The following is a 17,095-nucleotide window of genomic DNA, read 5'->3' on the forward strand; positions in this document are numbered from 1 at the left end:
TTTTACTCCAGGTATCTAGCCCCTTAATATCAACGGGCTCTTCCACCTGACGCTCTTTTCTATGGGTCTCCTTATATTATTGGCAAATTCTTCCCCCCTCCGCCCAAAATCCTGAATGGACAGTAGGGCCAGGTGTACCGAGGGGGGGGGGATCAGGTATAATCATTGGACTTCCTTAACAACTCCAGTAAGGTTTTACCCAACATTTTCCCATCCCACCCACAAGACATCTCTTTTACTGATCGGCCCGGCTCTGTCCAGTTTATATAATCTGTCTATCGAGTTCAGCCACTCCTGCACTGTAGGGGGTTGTGAACATATCCAGTTATAACAAATTTGCCGCCGAGCAGTAAGCATCAAAAGAACCAAAAAACGTTGCTGTGATTGGTCTCTCATCTCACAAACCCCAAATAGCACTAAAGCAGAATTCAATGTTATTTCTTCCCCAAATATCCTGTTTAATACATTCTGCACATCTACTCAATACTTAACTAAGCCAGGACAATCCCAGAACATATGAATATCATCCGCATCGATACCTTCACAACGTGGGCATTTCTTCTGAATTCTGCTTATACGGGATAACCTTGCTGGAGTCCAATATACTCTGTGCAATGTAAACAAATGGTTCCTCCTCATTGCCGCAGATTTAACTGTATTCCAGAGAATAGAGCATGATTTTTGCCACATCGCTATTATATCCATATTTGTGAACACCTCTCCCCATTTCTGGAGAGGGAGGGGGGGATCCTCCTCAACTGCCTCCATCAAGGCTTGATACCAGACCGCAATTTCCTTAGGTAGAGGTCTTTGAGTTAGTTTCTCGTCCCAGCAAGATCCACCAATTTCTCCTTCTTGTAAAGATTTAATCCAACTAGCCAACTGGTAGTACTTAAATTTAGAGATATCCCTTCCCACTCTCTCCAGAAATGTGGCCCATGGTATCAGATTCGCGCCCTCTATAATCTGTCCCCATCGTAGTATCCCGCTCGCCTTTAGTGGATTTGATAGTTTATCATGAAGGCATACCGGGGTACCAGGTGAGTCCCATATTGGAGCTGAGCCAGAGTAATAAGCCATCCGCAATAGATTGCGAATCTGTAACCAAATTTTACAGGCCTGCCACAGAATCTTAAGTCTAACTTTTTTGAAAAACCTTGGATGGCCAAATTTGACCAAAAAAACCTCAGCCCCGTCCTCCGCATATGCTGTCAACGCTGCCCACATTGGGGTATATTCTGACTTCTTATCTAAGAGAATTCTACTATTCTTAAATTGAAAAGCCAAATAATACTTATAAAAATCAGGTGTTGCTAGCCCCCCCGTTCCTTTCTCTTGCATAACTTTTTCCACGAAATTCTTATTCCTTTTTGTGCCCAAACAAACGAAGACATGTCTCCCTGCAATTTTGAAAACCACTTGCTCTTAAATTCCAACGGGATAGTATTAAATAGGAAAGTGAATTTTGGCAGAATTATCATTTGCAGGATATTAGATCTACCTATTAAAGACAACGGGAGAGCCGCCCATGTTTTAAGAAGTTTCTTGGCCTCTAAATGTATTTTCTCAAAGTTTATCCTTGCCAAGTCCCCCAGTTCTTTTGTAATCTGGACTCCTAAATATCTAATTCCCCGTTTAACTAGCGGAGATTCATATGACATGTTCCAACACATAATCTCTGTCTTCTCAGTATTGACATTATACCCTGACATTCTACCAAAGCCTTCTATCGCCAATTTTATTGGGGGAAGTGAAAGAGAAAGGTCCCTAGTGTAAATCATAAGATCGTCCGCATATAATGCAACCTTCTTCTCCCAGCTCCTACTCTGAAAGGAAAGAATTCCCCCATTGTTTCTAAGCAGTGTTGCAAGCGGCTCAATATATAGATCAAATAACAAAGGGGACAGGGGACAACCCTGCCGCGTCCCTCTGAAGATAGCTACTTCTTGTGAAAGCACGTCATTAATCAGAATTCTCGCTGTTGGTGACCTATATAGTTCATTAACTGCTCTGATAAAAGTAGTCCCTAATCCAAACCTTTCCATAACCACCTGCAAAAATAATCAGTTTAACTGATCAAATGCCTTGGCTGCATCAAAAGTTATTATTGCAAGGGGAAGCCTCTCTGCTAAAGCCAAATCCATTGCTGCCAGTAAATCGTGCACTAATTCCTGTAACTGTCTACCTTTAATAAACCCTTTCTGGTCTGGATGAACTAGTCCCGGCAAAACCTTCCCCAACCTTTTAGATAACAGACTTGTATAAATTTTATAGTCTGAGTTCAGTAGTGAAATAGGCCGATAAGAAGAGCACTGTGTTGGGTCCTTACAGGGCTTCAAAATCAAACAAATTACTGCCTCCATCCAGGAGCTCGGTGCTTGGCCCCCTTCCAAGAGCATATGATTAAACAATTTCAATAGAACCGGAATTAATTCTTCCCTCAGTGCCAAATATAGCTAATTCGGGAGATCATCTGGGCCCGAAGCTTTTCCTCTCTTCAAACCCTTAAAAGTATCAATTAATTCAGACCCAGTTACCTCTCCTTCTAAAATTTGTAACGCTGAGCTCTCCAAACATGGCAGCCTAACCGTAGCCAAGAAATCTCTAACCTGCTCCTCCGAATTCCGCAGCCCATCTGAATACAGATCTTGAAAAAAGGAAACAAAAGCATCTTCTATTTCTGTTCGTTCTACACAAATCTGACCAGTAGCCTTAGATCTAATTGAAGAAATATGTTTCTTTGAGTGGTCAGATTTTACCTTCCAAGCCAGTAACTTACTGCACCCTTCCCCATATTTATAATGCGCGTACTGACTAGCTTCCCATTTCTTTCTTTCTCGAGCCTCCAATAAATACTCTAATTTCAAGTAGGCTTCCTCATGTTGTCGTTCGAGTAACATTAATTGATCCCTATTCCCCGTTTCCTGTGCGACTTGTATGGAATCCTGAAAAGTCGCTATGCTGGTCTCGACACAACGTAATTTCTCTCTCTCCTCCCTGCGCTAAATACAGCCAAATTAATCAGCCTCCCCCTTATATAAGCTTTGTATGCATCCCAAACTATTTGCAAACTAGCAGACCCCTGATTCACTTAAAAAAACTCTATTGTATCCTTTCTTAATGTCTCAATAATCAGGTCATCCAGTAATAATGAACAACTTATTGTACATCGAAGCCTAGGAGCTTGCGCAGTGAAGGAGAGATACAACTTAACGGCCGCATGATCTGATAGATGTGCCAGGGCATGTGCTATTGAGGAAACATTTCCTATCAAACTATTCTGTAATAGAAAGAAATCTATTCTGGACTTATGTCCATATTTCTTGTTATGAAAAGTAAATCTGGGTCCTACACCCCCCTTAACCTGCCACACGTCCACCAACCCCAGATCAGTTATTGCCTGTTTAACCAATAACCTACATCAAGGGGAATTAACTGTCCCCCGGGGAGTGGATTTATCTAAGGACAAATTCAATAGTATATTAAAATCCCCACCTAATACAACCGGGTATTTAGTTTTCAAAAGAAGATTATACAGTTCTATAAATGAAATACAGTCATCTATATTGGGTCCATAATAACCTGCGATCGTGAGCCATATACCAGAAAAACAGACCTCAGCCACCACCCATCTACCCTTTCAGTCAGCATGCACCGTCCCTATGCATAATCCCTTTGCTATTTTTTCTTTAAAAAGAATAGCAACGCCCTTAACTGGGCACGACTGATTGGTCACTATACCCCTCGATATCCACCTTATATTTGTAAACACAATTTCCCATTCTTCTCGTGAAAGATGCGTCTCTTGTAGTATAATCACATCCTCCTCCGCCTGCCTAAGAAATTCCAAAATCTTCCTTCTTCTACGCTTAACCCTGAGCCCGTTGATATTCCATGAGCTTATTTTTAATAATAAGCCCTCCTGCTTACCCATCCTAAAATAAGAAAAGAAAATACCTGGATCCACCCCTTCTTACTTCGAAAAAGACCCATTTTGAGGACATTTATTTTTTTAACCTTTTTTCCCCTTATGCTCCCACACCCAAAACAACAAATTCTCCAAACCCCTCCAAAACCCCTTATATCCCTACCCCAACCACCCATGGGAACCCTCCCTACTTTTAATAGGACAGCCATTGCTTATCCCATAGAGCCCTCCGCACATCGGGCAATCTTCAATCATACCCATACCATTACTTTATTGCGATGACTTTATCTGTTCTATAAAGGCCTTAACCTCCTCTGGCTCTCTTATATTGTGAGCTTTATTCTTCCACATAATCCGCAGGGCCGCCGGAAACCTTAACTGCACCGTTGCTCCCAAAGAACGAAGATCTTGCATTAATTTCCCCAACTCCCACTGTCTGTCCAAAGTTGTTCTGGAGACATCTGATCGAATTCTGAAGGACCAGTCATCCTTAACGAAGTTTCCCACCTTCAGAGCCTCAGACAGAATCTTCTCTTTTATTGAATAAGTGTCAAAGTTCACTAAAATTCTTCTAGGGGATTTCCTTCCTGCGTTCTTTTTGAAAGGGTCTCGGTGTATCCTTTGAATATCGTCCTCCAATTTCAAGTACGTTAGACCCGGCATTGCATCTTTTATCAATGATACCAGATAACCCTTGAGGTCTGCTCCTTCCGCCCCCTCCGGTACTCCAAGAACTCTAATGTTATTTCTTCTCATGTTATTTTCCAGAAACTCTAGTTTGTCCTGTAAAGCCCTCTCCCCCCACTTAAGATACGCAATGTCCTGAGAGTTGGCCAGCACCTGATTTTTCTGTTGCTCCATGTTCTCCTCCACCTTGCCAACTCTGTCTGTTAACTGATTGATCTTAGTCTCTAAAATCGCACATGCTTCTTGTATCTTAGCCTGATTGTTTTCAGAGATCTCGAACTTCTGACGGATCTCTTTCGTAAGGGAAAGTAAGAGCTCATGTACTCCCCCATCCCTGGGCTCCAAGAGGGCTGAAGCGTTAGGCTCCGGAGGAGGACCCTGTACAGACAAGGGGTCTTCCCTGCTCCTTGGAGAGCTACCCACTATTGTAGTTAGCTGGGTCTTCTGTACCTCCCACTGCACCGGAGAGTCCCGCTCCAATACCGCTGAGCCCTCCGAGGCCGGTTGTGATTCCATCGGAGCTGGGGAAAACTCACTTATTCCCTCCACGCCTGGCTGAAAGTATTTAGTTATTGACCCTGGGGTACCACTTTTTCCCCCTGAGCCTCCTTTCGTATTGTTCTCCAGCTCCCCCAGACTCTCCTTTGCCCTAGGTTGACCCTTCCTTTTAGTTGAACATATATTGTCCACAGCTATATTGCACTCCGGCCCTCGAGATCCCGGCTTCCCTTTCCGTATTGCCCCCAGCTTACCAATACCCACCTGAGGACCTTTTCAAATAGTGCTTAACCGGTGACATTAATACTGGAGCAGTTATCTCTCCCCCTTGGTTCTTTACTTCTGTTAAGTCTGCTCCCGAGAGTGACCTTGGCCCTCGAAGACTGCACCTAGCAGTGTAGCGTCTCCCCTGGAGCACGCCCCTTATCGCCTCACTCCAACACACCTGAGGTTGAACCAGCCCTCCTGCACCTCTCTCCGCATAAACCGTCGTTTGCGCCTTTTCCTGCCGCGTCCGCGGCCTTAACCAAGATATTTGCCAGATTTAAATATGGTGGGCAGCCCCTCTCACTATTATCTAGTAAGCAGGGAGGGAAGCAGAGAAGGAAGGAAGAAAAAGGCTTTCCAAAACTCTCCCCCCCCTACAAAAGCCAAGCTCACCTTGGGTCCTCTGCTTAGTTTAGGGAGACGCAGCTTCCAGCCTGTGACCCCTTAAAGGGAGTCTTACCTCAAAATGTCCGGTACTTTCCCAAACAATAGTCCTTCTGTGGAGCTCCAGGACTTCAAAGAAAGAAACCAGCCCCTCTAAGGGCTTAAAACAATGTCAGGGGCTGGATTTTATCCAGAAACAAACCCCCGAAAAGCCGAGGAGCGCATTTGCAGCGCTCAGAAATAATTTACATCGTGCTCGGAGCCGCCGGCACCAGCGCTGCCTCTGCGCGTCCGGCGAGCCCCTCCTCCTTCTCTGCGTCGCGTCGATTCTCCTCCCGGTGCGGAGGACTCGCGGCTCAGCTTCCTAGCTGGTCGCCATGTTCCCCATCGGCACTCATGACATTTTTGATAACATGAATGATAATATCAATGTAATATTTGCAGTAAAATATTTGAGGAAAAAACTGTGCATGGCCGGGGCACGAGTTATAGCTACCTTAGGAGCCCACCCCGGGACATAGCTGTTTCCCTGCTAGCAGTGGCGTGAGCAGGAAATCCTGTGTCTGCTCTCACCTGGCAGGAACATTTTTTTATTTCCTGTCAAACGGGAACAAATACTGAGTCCATTCTCAGCAGACAGAAGTTTGGAAAATGCTCCCGCCCCCTGGGAGCAGTACTGCCTCCCTCCCCTTCATTGGGGGTGAGCGGCCACGGGGCACACGCTGAGGGGCTGCTTGGAGGGCGGTGCTGGTAGGGGGGGTGGCGGCTGTACCTGTAGATGCGGTGGGCACAGAGGGGCCTGCCACCACAAGGGAGCTCCCATCAGAGGAGGAGTCCGTGTCGCTGATCTAAGCTCCTGTCCCCGCCGTGGAGCTCCCCTCGCCCTCCGTCCCACTGGTGGCTTCAGACTCAATTGTCTCACCCTCCAGGGCCATGTGGAATGCAGCTCCCTTGTGCTCCGGTGCCACTGATCCTCCGCTTGATGATGCTAATGCACACAAGAACAGGGAGACCATGAAAAGGGGGGGGGAGACAGAAGAAAGACATGTTGAGTTCATGCAATACCGCTACCGTTGGCGGACACTACAGACACAGAGTCCCCCTGCACTACGCCGTGGACTTTGAGTTCCCTAATTAATCACAGGGACATGGGTTACAAGGCCTATGCCCGATTGCTGCACACACGGAAGTCACAGGAGCCTGACTAGGTGTAGTTGGCTCTGAACACTGGTGGGGTGCCACATGGCCTGCCGTACGATGGGACCTTGCCTACTAAACTCACCCTGGCCTAGGGGAACTCACAGCCCACCTCCCCCACCCAGACACCTCCACTGCGCGCAGAATCAGCTGAATGCGACTGTACTCACCCCCTTGTGGCTGCTGTGATGCCCTCAAGCGCCCATCCAACTCTGGATATGCCAGATTCAGGATCTGGAACATCGGGGGGTCATGGTGCGACGGGCACCCCTCCCACGTTGGGAGGCCATCCCCAGCTGGGCCTCCGCCGTCTTCTTGCTCCAGCGGCGAATGTCCTCCCATCTTTTCCGGCAGTGGGTGCTCCGTCTGTGGTGGACCCCCAGGGCCCGGACTTCCTTGGCGATGGCATGCCAAATATCCTTTTTCTGGTGGATGCTGACCTAAAGGATTAGTACAGGGGAAAAGGAGAAGATATAACCGTCCGCACCGTCACAGTCATTGGCCCGCATCCCTACCCTTGCCATGACGCACATGCACTCACCGTCGTTTCATGCACGCCTCATTCTCCCCCCCACTAGCTTCCATCCACACCACTCCACACAGGCATTGCCCATTCGGCATGCTCACAGTGTACTTACCTGTTTGTCTGGAGGACCGTAGAGTAGTGTGTATTGGGGGAGGACCCCATCCACTAGTTTCTCCAACTCCTCCGTGCTGAATGCAGGGGCCCGTTCCCCAGACACATGAGCCATTGTCTCTTCCAGACTGAGGTCACAGCAGCACTTGCAGTGTAGGTCCTCTCCTGTGGAAGATCAGGTATCAAGTGATTGAACAGAGAGAAAATGGCGGTCACGTCCGTGGCGGACCGTACCATCACCGCCGACGTACATCGTCATTGGCTCCTCGGACCCATAGGGTCCAATGTTAACCAATGCAGGATTGTGTCGCGGTCTACAACTGCCTACTGCGACGATGTACAACGCCAGCGCAGTTACATCAGATCCCCTTGTCCCAGCTTACAGGTCAGGCAGGCGCCATTTCAGGGGGCCACATGGCATTATATTTTAATGCATCACACATATCTAGGCCTTGCATACACACTAATACAGGCACATAGCGATTTTAAAAAATTGAGGATTAAAGTTGTGTTAACGTACCTCAGTGTTGGTTGACTCTCTGCTCGCTGTTCTCCTCCATAGAGCACGTCCGCTGGGGCAGATGAGGAGGTGGCGGCATCCTCTGGTGTACTGACCGCTGGTGGACCTGTCAACAATGGAGGAGCAACATGTAATTGTCACCTACAGACTTGATCGTGCCACAATCCTGGAACTGTGTGCCCAGATGGAGCCAGACCTGATGTCAGCTATCCGCCATCCCACAGGAATCCCCCCTCTAGTGCAGGTCCTGTCAGTACTCCATTACCTGGCAAGTGGGTCTTTTCAAACGACAGTGGCCATAGCATCAGGGATGTCCCAGCCTATGTTTTCCAACGTGTTGTCCAGAGTGTTGACTGCCCTGCTGAAACACATGCGCAACTACATCGTGTTCCCTCAGGTGGAGGATTTGCCTACAGTGAAAGGTGACTTGTATGCCCTGGGACATATCCCCAACATCATAGGTGCCATTGATGGGACACATGTGGCTTGGACCCCCCCGCAGGAACCGTAAGAGTTACTATTCGATGAATGTGCAGATGGTGTGTTTGGCCGACCAGTACATCTCCCATGTGAATGCCAAGTTTCCTGGCTCAGTGCATGATGCTTACATTTTGAGGAATAGCAGCATCCCTTATGTGATGGGGCAACTCCAGAGGCACCGTGTGTGGCTATTAGGTGAGGACATGGAGCCTATACAGTGTGACTAGGTGTCTGGGTCTGGGGATGTCCCTAAGAGTTAGTGTGTGTCTAACAGATTTCCCTCGACATTTGCAGGTGACTCTGGCTACCCCAACCTGTCATGGCTACTGACCCCAGTGAGGAATCCCAAGACAAGGGCAGAGTAACGCTACAATGAGGCCCATGGGCGAACTAGGAGGGTTATAGAGAGGACCTTCGGCCTCCTGAAGGCCAGTTTCAGGTGCCTCCATCCGACAGGTGGTTCCCTATTCTACTCACCAAAGAAGGTGTGCCAGATCATCGTGGCCTGCTGTATGCTTCACAACTTGGCTTTGCGATGACAGGTGCCTTTTCTGCAGGAGGATGGTCCAGATGGAGGTGTTATGGCAGCTGTGGAGCCTGTGGACAGTGAAGAAGAGGATGCAGAAGAAGAGGACATCGACAACAGAAACACGGTGATCCAACAATACTTCCAGTGAGACACAGGTAAGAAGACATCACTGCCTGCTACATCTGATATAATTGTTCTACCTCTCATCTGTCTGTCACCTTCACCCAGTGTATGGACCCTGAGTTGTCACTTTCCCTTTCAATTTCACAGATGTGGGTCCCACTGTGTGACATCTGCTTTGTTTCCTCATGGACTAGAGCTGTGTGACAGAGGTATGTTGACAATACAATGGATATATCATTTTTACACAGTTATTGCAAATACACATTTGTGAAAGCACAGACTGACTCCAGATTGTTTTTTGCTTTAAGGGTGTTTATTTAAGTGCTAAATAAAATGGTCAGGGGTGATGGTGGAGGAATGTCCATGGCAGAGTCTAGTCTATTAGTCTCACAGGAGGATTGTCCAAAGGGGCATAGAAAGTGGAGCTAGGGCAGTTTAAGGATGGACAGGGTGACTAAGTGGGACAGAAGGATGACAATCAGGGTGGTCTCATTTCTTGGCGGGGGTCTTGGCATTGTTCTCTGTCTTTGTCCTGGATCTCAGGGACCGCCTGCGGGGTGGTTCTCCATCTGCAGGGGTGGGGTGCTGGTGTCGTGGTTCTGTGGCGGTGCCTCCTGTCCACTAGCGCCGGCGGAGGTGGTGGGCAGTTCATCATCGAGGCTAGTGTCAGGGGCCCCTTGTTGTGCCACAGTGTCCCTCCTGGTGTTGACGAGTTCCTTCAGCATCCCTACAATGGTGCCCAGGGTGGTGTTGATGGATTTGAGTTCCTCCCTGAACCCCAAATACTGTTACTCCTGCAGCCGCTGGGTCTCCTGAAAAGTGGCGAGGACCGTTGCCATCGTCTCCTGGGAATGGTGGTAGGCTCCCATGATGTTGGAGAGGGCCTCGTGGAGAGTGGGTTCCCTGGGCCTGTCCTCCCCCTGTCGCACAGCAGCCCTCCCAGTTCCCCTGTGTTCCTGGGCCTCTGTCCCCTGAACCGTGTGCCCACTACCACTGCCCCCAGGTCCCTGGTGTTGTTGGGGTGGTGGGTTAGCCTGGGTTCCCTGTAGTGGTGGACACACTGCTGCTTGACGTGTCCTGGGGACAGAGGTATGGGCCCGCTGGGTGGGTGCTGTGCTGGTGTTTTCCAGAGGGGGGAGGCTCTGTTGTGGCTTGTGCCAGTGTGAGGGGAACCGACTGTCCCGAGGTCCCAGATGGGCCGGGCTGGTCATCTAGATCCAGTTGGACAGAGCTGCTGTCATCACTGTGGGCCTCTTCTGTGGGTGGAGTGGACATGTCTGGACCCTCCTGTCCGGTGACGTTGGGTAGGGGTCCTGCAGGGGTGTAAAGGCATGATTATTGCATCTGTGTGTGGCATGGTGTGCAATGGGTGGGTGACCCTGTACCCCAGTGCTTGCATTCTTGTGTGGGACCTTGTGTGATAATTGTTTAGGGGTGTGTGTGGGTATGTGCAGTGGCCATGCATTGGTGATGGGTGTCCATGCTTTGTTGTTGCATGCAGGGCTTGGTGTTGGGATGGGTGGTTTGTGATAGTGGGACATATGTGAGGAGTTGGAGTGATGGGGGTGGGCAGGGGTATGCCCAGACATGGGTCCCCTGCTTGCTGCGCCACTGGATTCAAGCTAGCCTGGCTGATTAAGGGTGATACCCTGAAACCTGTCCCCTGTCCAGGGAGGACCTAGCCTAGCAGTTCAGGCTGGACTGTTCCCATGGGGAACAGGGTCAAGAATGATTTGCATATGGCTGGGTTCAAACTGGGGTGACGTGGCGAGCAAAATAATGATGGATTGAACCCACATCTGTGACTGGGGGTTAGTGTTTGAAAAGTTTCAACACTCCGTCCATCGTTTCATTTTATTTTGCTTTGTGATGTCGTCCAGTGTAGCCAAGTCCACCAGAGGTCTGCACACGGGGTATGTCCCCACCTCCTATTCATCCGCAGCGGTAGGCATCTAAGGGACACAAGATGAGTAGGGTGTCACAATTGGAACAACAAAGCCACAACTGCAGTCCACATGGTGCACTTATGAATTGGGACAGTGTAAATGGCGAAGTATGTGCCAATCTAATCTGTGACGCAGTAATTGTCGATAGGCCTGTCCCCCCCGAAATGGTGACCGCCTGTCCTGTATGGAGGGACAGGTGGAAGTGAGGTAATTCCGCCAACGTTGGCCGTCGTGGCGGAAGGCGGTCTTGCACTGGCGTGCAATTCCTCATTGGATAATATGGGGCTATATGGAGTACAGTGGCCAATGGGGATCTACGCCGGAGGTGACGGTGTACACCGCCGCGGACATGAATGCCATTTCATATCTGATTCCTCACTTGTTTCCTGACCTTCAACAGGAGAACACCTACACTGTGTGTGCAGCTGTGACCTGTCTGGAACCTACCGTGGCCCCTATGACCTGGAAAAGGGACCTAGCCTTCACTTCGGAGGAGTTGGAGCGACTGGTGGATGGGGTTCTACCCCAGTACAGACAGCTGTATGGGCTTCCAGACCAACAGGTGAGTACATTTTGGAAACAATGCATTTGGGAAGGATGCATGGAGATGTGTGTGCAAGTATCATGTAAGGCGGGTGAGGGAGGTGGGGGGTAATGTTTTGTGGCGGTGTACATGGTGTGCGCTGAGCTATGTGTGTGCCAATGGTGATGGTAATGGGTATGGTGGGCCATTTGTGTGACAGGCTGGACTGTTTGTTTAATGGTGTTCTCCTGTCTTTATTGTCTCTGCAGGTAAGCGCCCATGAAAAGAAGGGAATATGGAGTGTCATCGCAAAGGACGTACGGACCCTGGGGGTCTATGACAGGCAGAGCACCCACTGTCGGAAACAGTCGGATGACCTGAGATGCTGGGCAAGGAAGACTGCAGAGGCCCAGCTGGGAATGGCCTCCCAACAAGGAAGGGGTGCCCATTGGACCCTGACCCCCCTGATGGCCCACATAGTGGCAATGGCCTACCCAGAGCTGGATGGGCGCTTGAAGAAATCACAGCAGTCACAAGGGGGTGAGTACAGTGGGTATCATTACAGATTTTGGCTGGACGGGTAGTATCCAGGTGGTGGATGTGTGTTAGTGGGTGCCCCTAAGGCCGAGCCAGACATTGCAGTATGGGTCATCTGAAGGGTAATAGGTAGATGGCAAATACAGGTAACCTAGCTTGTTAGCAGTCCATTTCAGCCATGGCATTGTGGGTCTCAGGAGTGTTGCATTTGGCCGTGTGTGGTCCTCATCTTGCCTTAGTGACTAGCCATATCACTGGTAGTGGAATGCATAGTGCTTAAGACTGTTCCCTGTGTGTGACGGTGATGTGCATGCCAATAGTGGTGTTGGCGCAGTCATTGACCCAGTGTTTCCTTTGTCTCCTGCTTTTCTTGTTTTGTCATCCTGTTCTTGTGTGCATTAGCATCATCTGGCGGAGGACCAGGGGCACCAGTGACAGAGGGAGCTGCATCCCACAGGACCCAGGAGGCAGAGTCCACCAACGCCGAGGGAACCAGTTGGACAGAGGGCGAGGGGAGGCCCACGGCGGAGACTGGACGAGACAACACAGACTCAGATACCTCCGCCGATGGAAAGTCCCTGGTGGTGGCGGACACCTCTGTGATCACCCCAGCTGCAGGTACAGCCACCAACCCCCATACCAGCCCCTCCCTCCCAGTAGCCCGTCAGCGAGTTGCCCGTGCCCGCTCACCCAGGAGGGTGGGCATTTCCTCTGCCCCAGGCACCTCAGGCCCTGCGCCAGTGAGCCCTGCTGCCCTGAGTGAGGAGGCTATTGACCTCCTGAGACCCATCTCTGTAGGGCAATCAACGATTGTGAATGCCATCCAGGAGCTGGCATCCCAGATGCAGCAATACAATGCATTCCTGGAGGGCATTCACGGTGGCCCAACAGAGATCGATTCAGGCTCTAGCCTCCTCTCTGATGGCAGCTATTTTTCCTGTTTCTACCGTCCCCCCTCCAACTACCATTTCCCAGTCCCATTCTCCTCAACCCTAACCCATCCCAGGCACACATACTGATGAGCATGCACACAAGACAACACCCAAGAGTGGCACAGGCAGCCACAAGCACCACACTTCATCCCACAAGCACTCATGCAAACACCAGACAGTTGCAGACACAACCACATCCACTACCTCCACTGTCTCCCCCTCCTCCGCCTCTTCCACCTCCCTCCCAGTCATGCTCACACTCACACCTGCATGCACTGCCTCAACATCCATCACCAGCATCACCACAACAAGCAGCACACACACCTCACTAGCAGACACCTCCACAATATCCATCCACTTGTCGCCTGTGTCCTCTCCCACCGTGTCTGTCCCCACCTCCTAAAGGACACAAACGCAAGCACTCAGACATCCAACAGCCATCCACCTCACACATGCATACTGCCCATGCACCTGCACCCAAGTCCAGCAAACGTACACATCCAACAACCACTCCCTCAACCTCCACTTTCACCCCTCCTCCCGCCCCACTGTTCATAAGAAGCTTTTCCTTGCCCAACTTGACCTCTTCCCTCCTCCTCCCCCATCCTCCCATAGAACCAGGTAGCCAACCAGCCAGTCCAGCAGCTAAGCCAAACAGTCCACGACGACAGTGGAGGCACCTCCTAGTTGTTGAGGCAAGACTGTGAGGGATTCCACTCCAACAGCCAGAAAGGGGAAGGAGCCCACAAAACCTACAGCCAGGGAGAGGAAGGAGCCCACAACACAAACAGCCAGGAAGGGGAACAAGCCCATAACACCTACAGCCAGGAAGGGGAAGAAGCCCATAACACAAACAGCCAGTAAGGGGAAGGAGCCCACAACAAAAACAGCCAGGAATTGGAAGGAGCCACAACACACACAGCTAGGAAGGGGAAGGAGCCCACAACACAAACAGCCAGGAAGGTGAAGGAGCCCACAAAACAAACAGCCATGAAGGGGAAGGTGCCCGCACCTCCTGATATGGAGGAAATTAAGCAATCAACTCCATCAGAGGCTCGGAGGGTGAAACCACCACCACCGCCACCACCTGTGGTCACGGAGCCCTCACCGCCAGCAGAGGCAGGCAAGGAAGCACCATCACCTGTTGCCACAGAGCAGCCCTCACCACCAGCTGAGAGCAGTGCAGCCATCAGCACCAGCAGAGGCAAGCCAGGAGGCACCATCACCTGTTGCCACAGTGCAGCCCTCACCTCCAGATGAGACAGTGCAGCCATCACCACCAGCAGAGGCTGCCCAGGAGGCACCATCACCTGTTGCCACAGTGTAGCCCTTACCTCCAGATGAGACAGTGCAGCCATCACCACCAGCGGAGGACATGTAGGCCACCCTCCAAGGACTGCTGCACAAGGGGCCCCCTCCAGAACCAGTGGGCATGTTCCCCAGCTCAGAGACTGTGACCTTGCAATCCCCAGCAATGGGACATGGGCATGGAGCCCCCTCCAGGCCAGTGGGCATGTTCCCCAGCTCAGAGACCGTGGCCTTGCACTCCCCAGCAATGGGGCATGGGCATGAGGCCCCTGTTCTGCTTTCCCTCTTATCTCATAACCGAGCTTACAGAACCTCTCTGGAATGAACTTCTGAGTTTAAAAAATACATTTATTGTTATAAATCCCCCCCCCCCACAAGTTCCTGAGAGACGAAATTAGTAGATTGGAAGCACACGTTTAAAAGTAGGCGCAGCAATGAAAGCAAAATATATCAAAGTACTTCTCAGTTGCAATGTACACAGCAAATATATGTGATTATATTATAGCATAACTTCAAAGCAAAGCATAAAAGTCCAAATTCATCACCGTATGGGCAAGGCGGTAGGGCCTATATTCAGCTTCATCTTTCTGGGGTCTGCAAGTTGATGACTCCGGTCAACTGCGAGAAAGAGATTCTCTACCCAAACGGGAGACAGGCAATTGACGTCTAGTTCCTGTCTGAAGTCAAAGCAGATTCAATCTACCTCACCGTAGTCCAGAGTCATCCTTAAAAGCAAACTCAGTGTGAGAGCCGAAGAACCTTGGAGAGTGGCCAATTCTCCCGAGCTCCCCCACTCTCAGACTGGATTGGGAGGTAAACACAAAATCTACGTGCTCTTATCAGCTAAGGTCTAGTGTGAAGAAAACAGCTCGGTCCATCTTGTGGAAAAACACAGCTTGGAAAAACACAGCTCATCTGCAATGTCTCAACTGCAATTTCTAACCCCACGTTAAAGCCAATAGGCAGCTAACCTAAATATCAAATGTAGGGCCTTATTTATACTTTTTGGTGCAAAACTGCACCAAGGCAGTTTTGCCCCAAAAAGTTTTGCACCGGCTTGCACCATTTTTTAGCACCAGCTGGGCACCATATTTATGGAATGGTGCAAGCCGGTGCAAAGGGTAGGCTAGCTTAAAAAAAAAATGACATTAGGCAGTTTTGAGTCAAAATAAATGATTCTGACCAGATTATCATCATTTTTTGACGCTAAGGGGCATTTCTATACTCTGTTTGCACTGAATTAGCGTCATTTTTTTTTACTCTAATTCAGTGCAAAACTAACTCCATATTTATACTTTGGTGCTAGACCCATCTAGCACCAAATTTATGGAGTTAAAGTCATTTTTTGGAAGTGGAAACCTACCTTGCCTTAATGAGATGCAAGGTAGGCGTTCCCGTGCAAAAAAATGACTCTATGGCCTTAACACCATATTTATACTCCCATGTAAAAATGGTGCAAGGGAGGGAGGAGGGGTCAGAAAATGGGGCAAAGCTTGCTTTGCCCCATTTTTTAAGACCTGGGTCAGGGCAGGTGTTAGGGGACCTGTGGCCCTATTTCCATGGTGGAACACCATGGAATAAGCCCAGAGGTGCCCTCCCTAGGCCCTAGGGGCACCCCCACACACACTAGAGGGACTGCGAGGATGGGGGACCCCATCCCAGGTTAGTACAGGTAAGTGCATTTTATTTTTGAAAGTGCCATAGGGGGCCCTGAAATGGGCCCCCATACATGGCACCAGGTGAAATGGCCATGCCCAGGGGACCCCTGTCCTCTGTGCTGGCCACTGGGGTGGTGGGCATGACTCCTGCCTTTTCTAAGGCAGGAGTCATGTGGCATGGTAGGTTTAGCACCATAAAATGACGCTAATCTGGTTAGAGTCATTTTTTTTTACTCTAACCTGCCTAAAGCCATTTTTTGGTGCTAAACCCTCTTCTTCTATACTGCCAGCCCCACCCGACTAAAGTCATTTTTTTAAACTCTAGCCTACCCTTTGCACCGGCTTGCATCATTCCATAAATATGGTGCCCAGCTGGGGCACAGAAATGGTGCAAGCCGGTGCTAAACTTTTTGGTGCAAAATTGAGTTAGTGCAGTTTTCAGCAAAAAGTATAAATAAGGGCCAATATTTTGTAAGTTTGCGCCACTTTTGTGTCATAAAATGACGTTAATGCAGTGCAAAAAAAGTATAAATCAGGGCCTTGGTGCTAGATGGGTCTAGAACCAAAGTATAAATATGGAGTTAGTTTTGCACCGAATTAGAGTAAAAAAAAATGACATTAATTCGGTGCAAACAGAGTATAAATATGCCGCAGAGTATAAATATGCCCCTAAATATGGCTTTAAGGCCATAGAGTCATTTTTTGCACGGGAACGCCTACCTTGCATCTCATTAAGGCAAAGTAGGACTCCACTTTCAAAAAATGACTTTAACTCCATAAATTTGGTGCTAGAGGGGTCTAGAACCAAAGGATAAATATGGAGTTAGTTTTGCACCGAATTAGAGTAAAAAAAAAATGACACTAATTTGGTGCAAACAGAGTATAAATATGCCCCGTAATGTCTAATGCCATGTCAAAGCCAAAAGGCAGCTAAACTGAAT

Source organism: Pleurodeles waltl, chromosome 4_2 (genome assembly GCF_031143425.1).
Source record: "Pleurodeles waltl isolate 20211129_DDA chromosome 4_2, aPleWal1.hap1.20221129, whole genome shotgun sequence".
Taxonomy (NCBI): Eukaryota; Metazoa; Chordata; class Amphibia; order Caudata; family Salamandridae; genus Pleurodeles; species Pleurodeles waltl.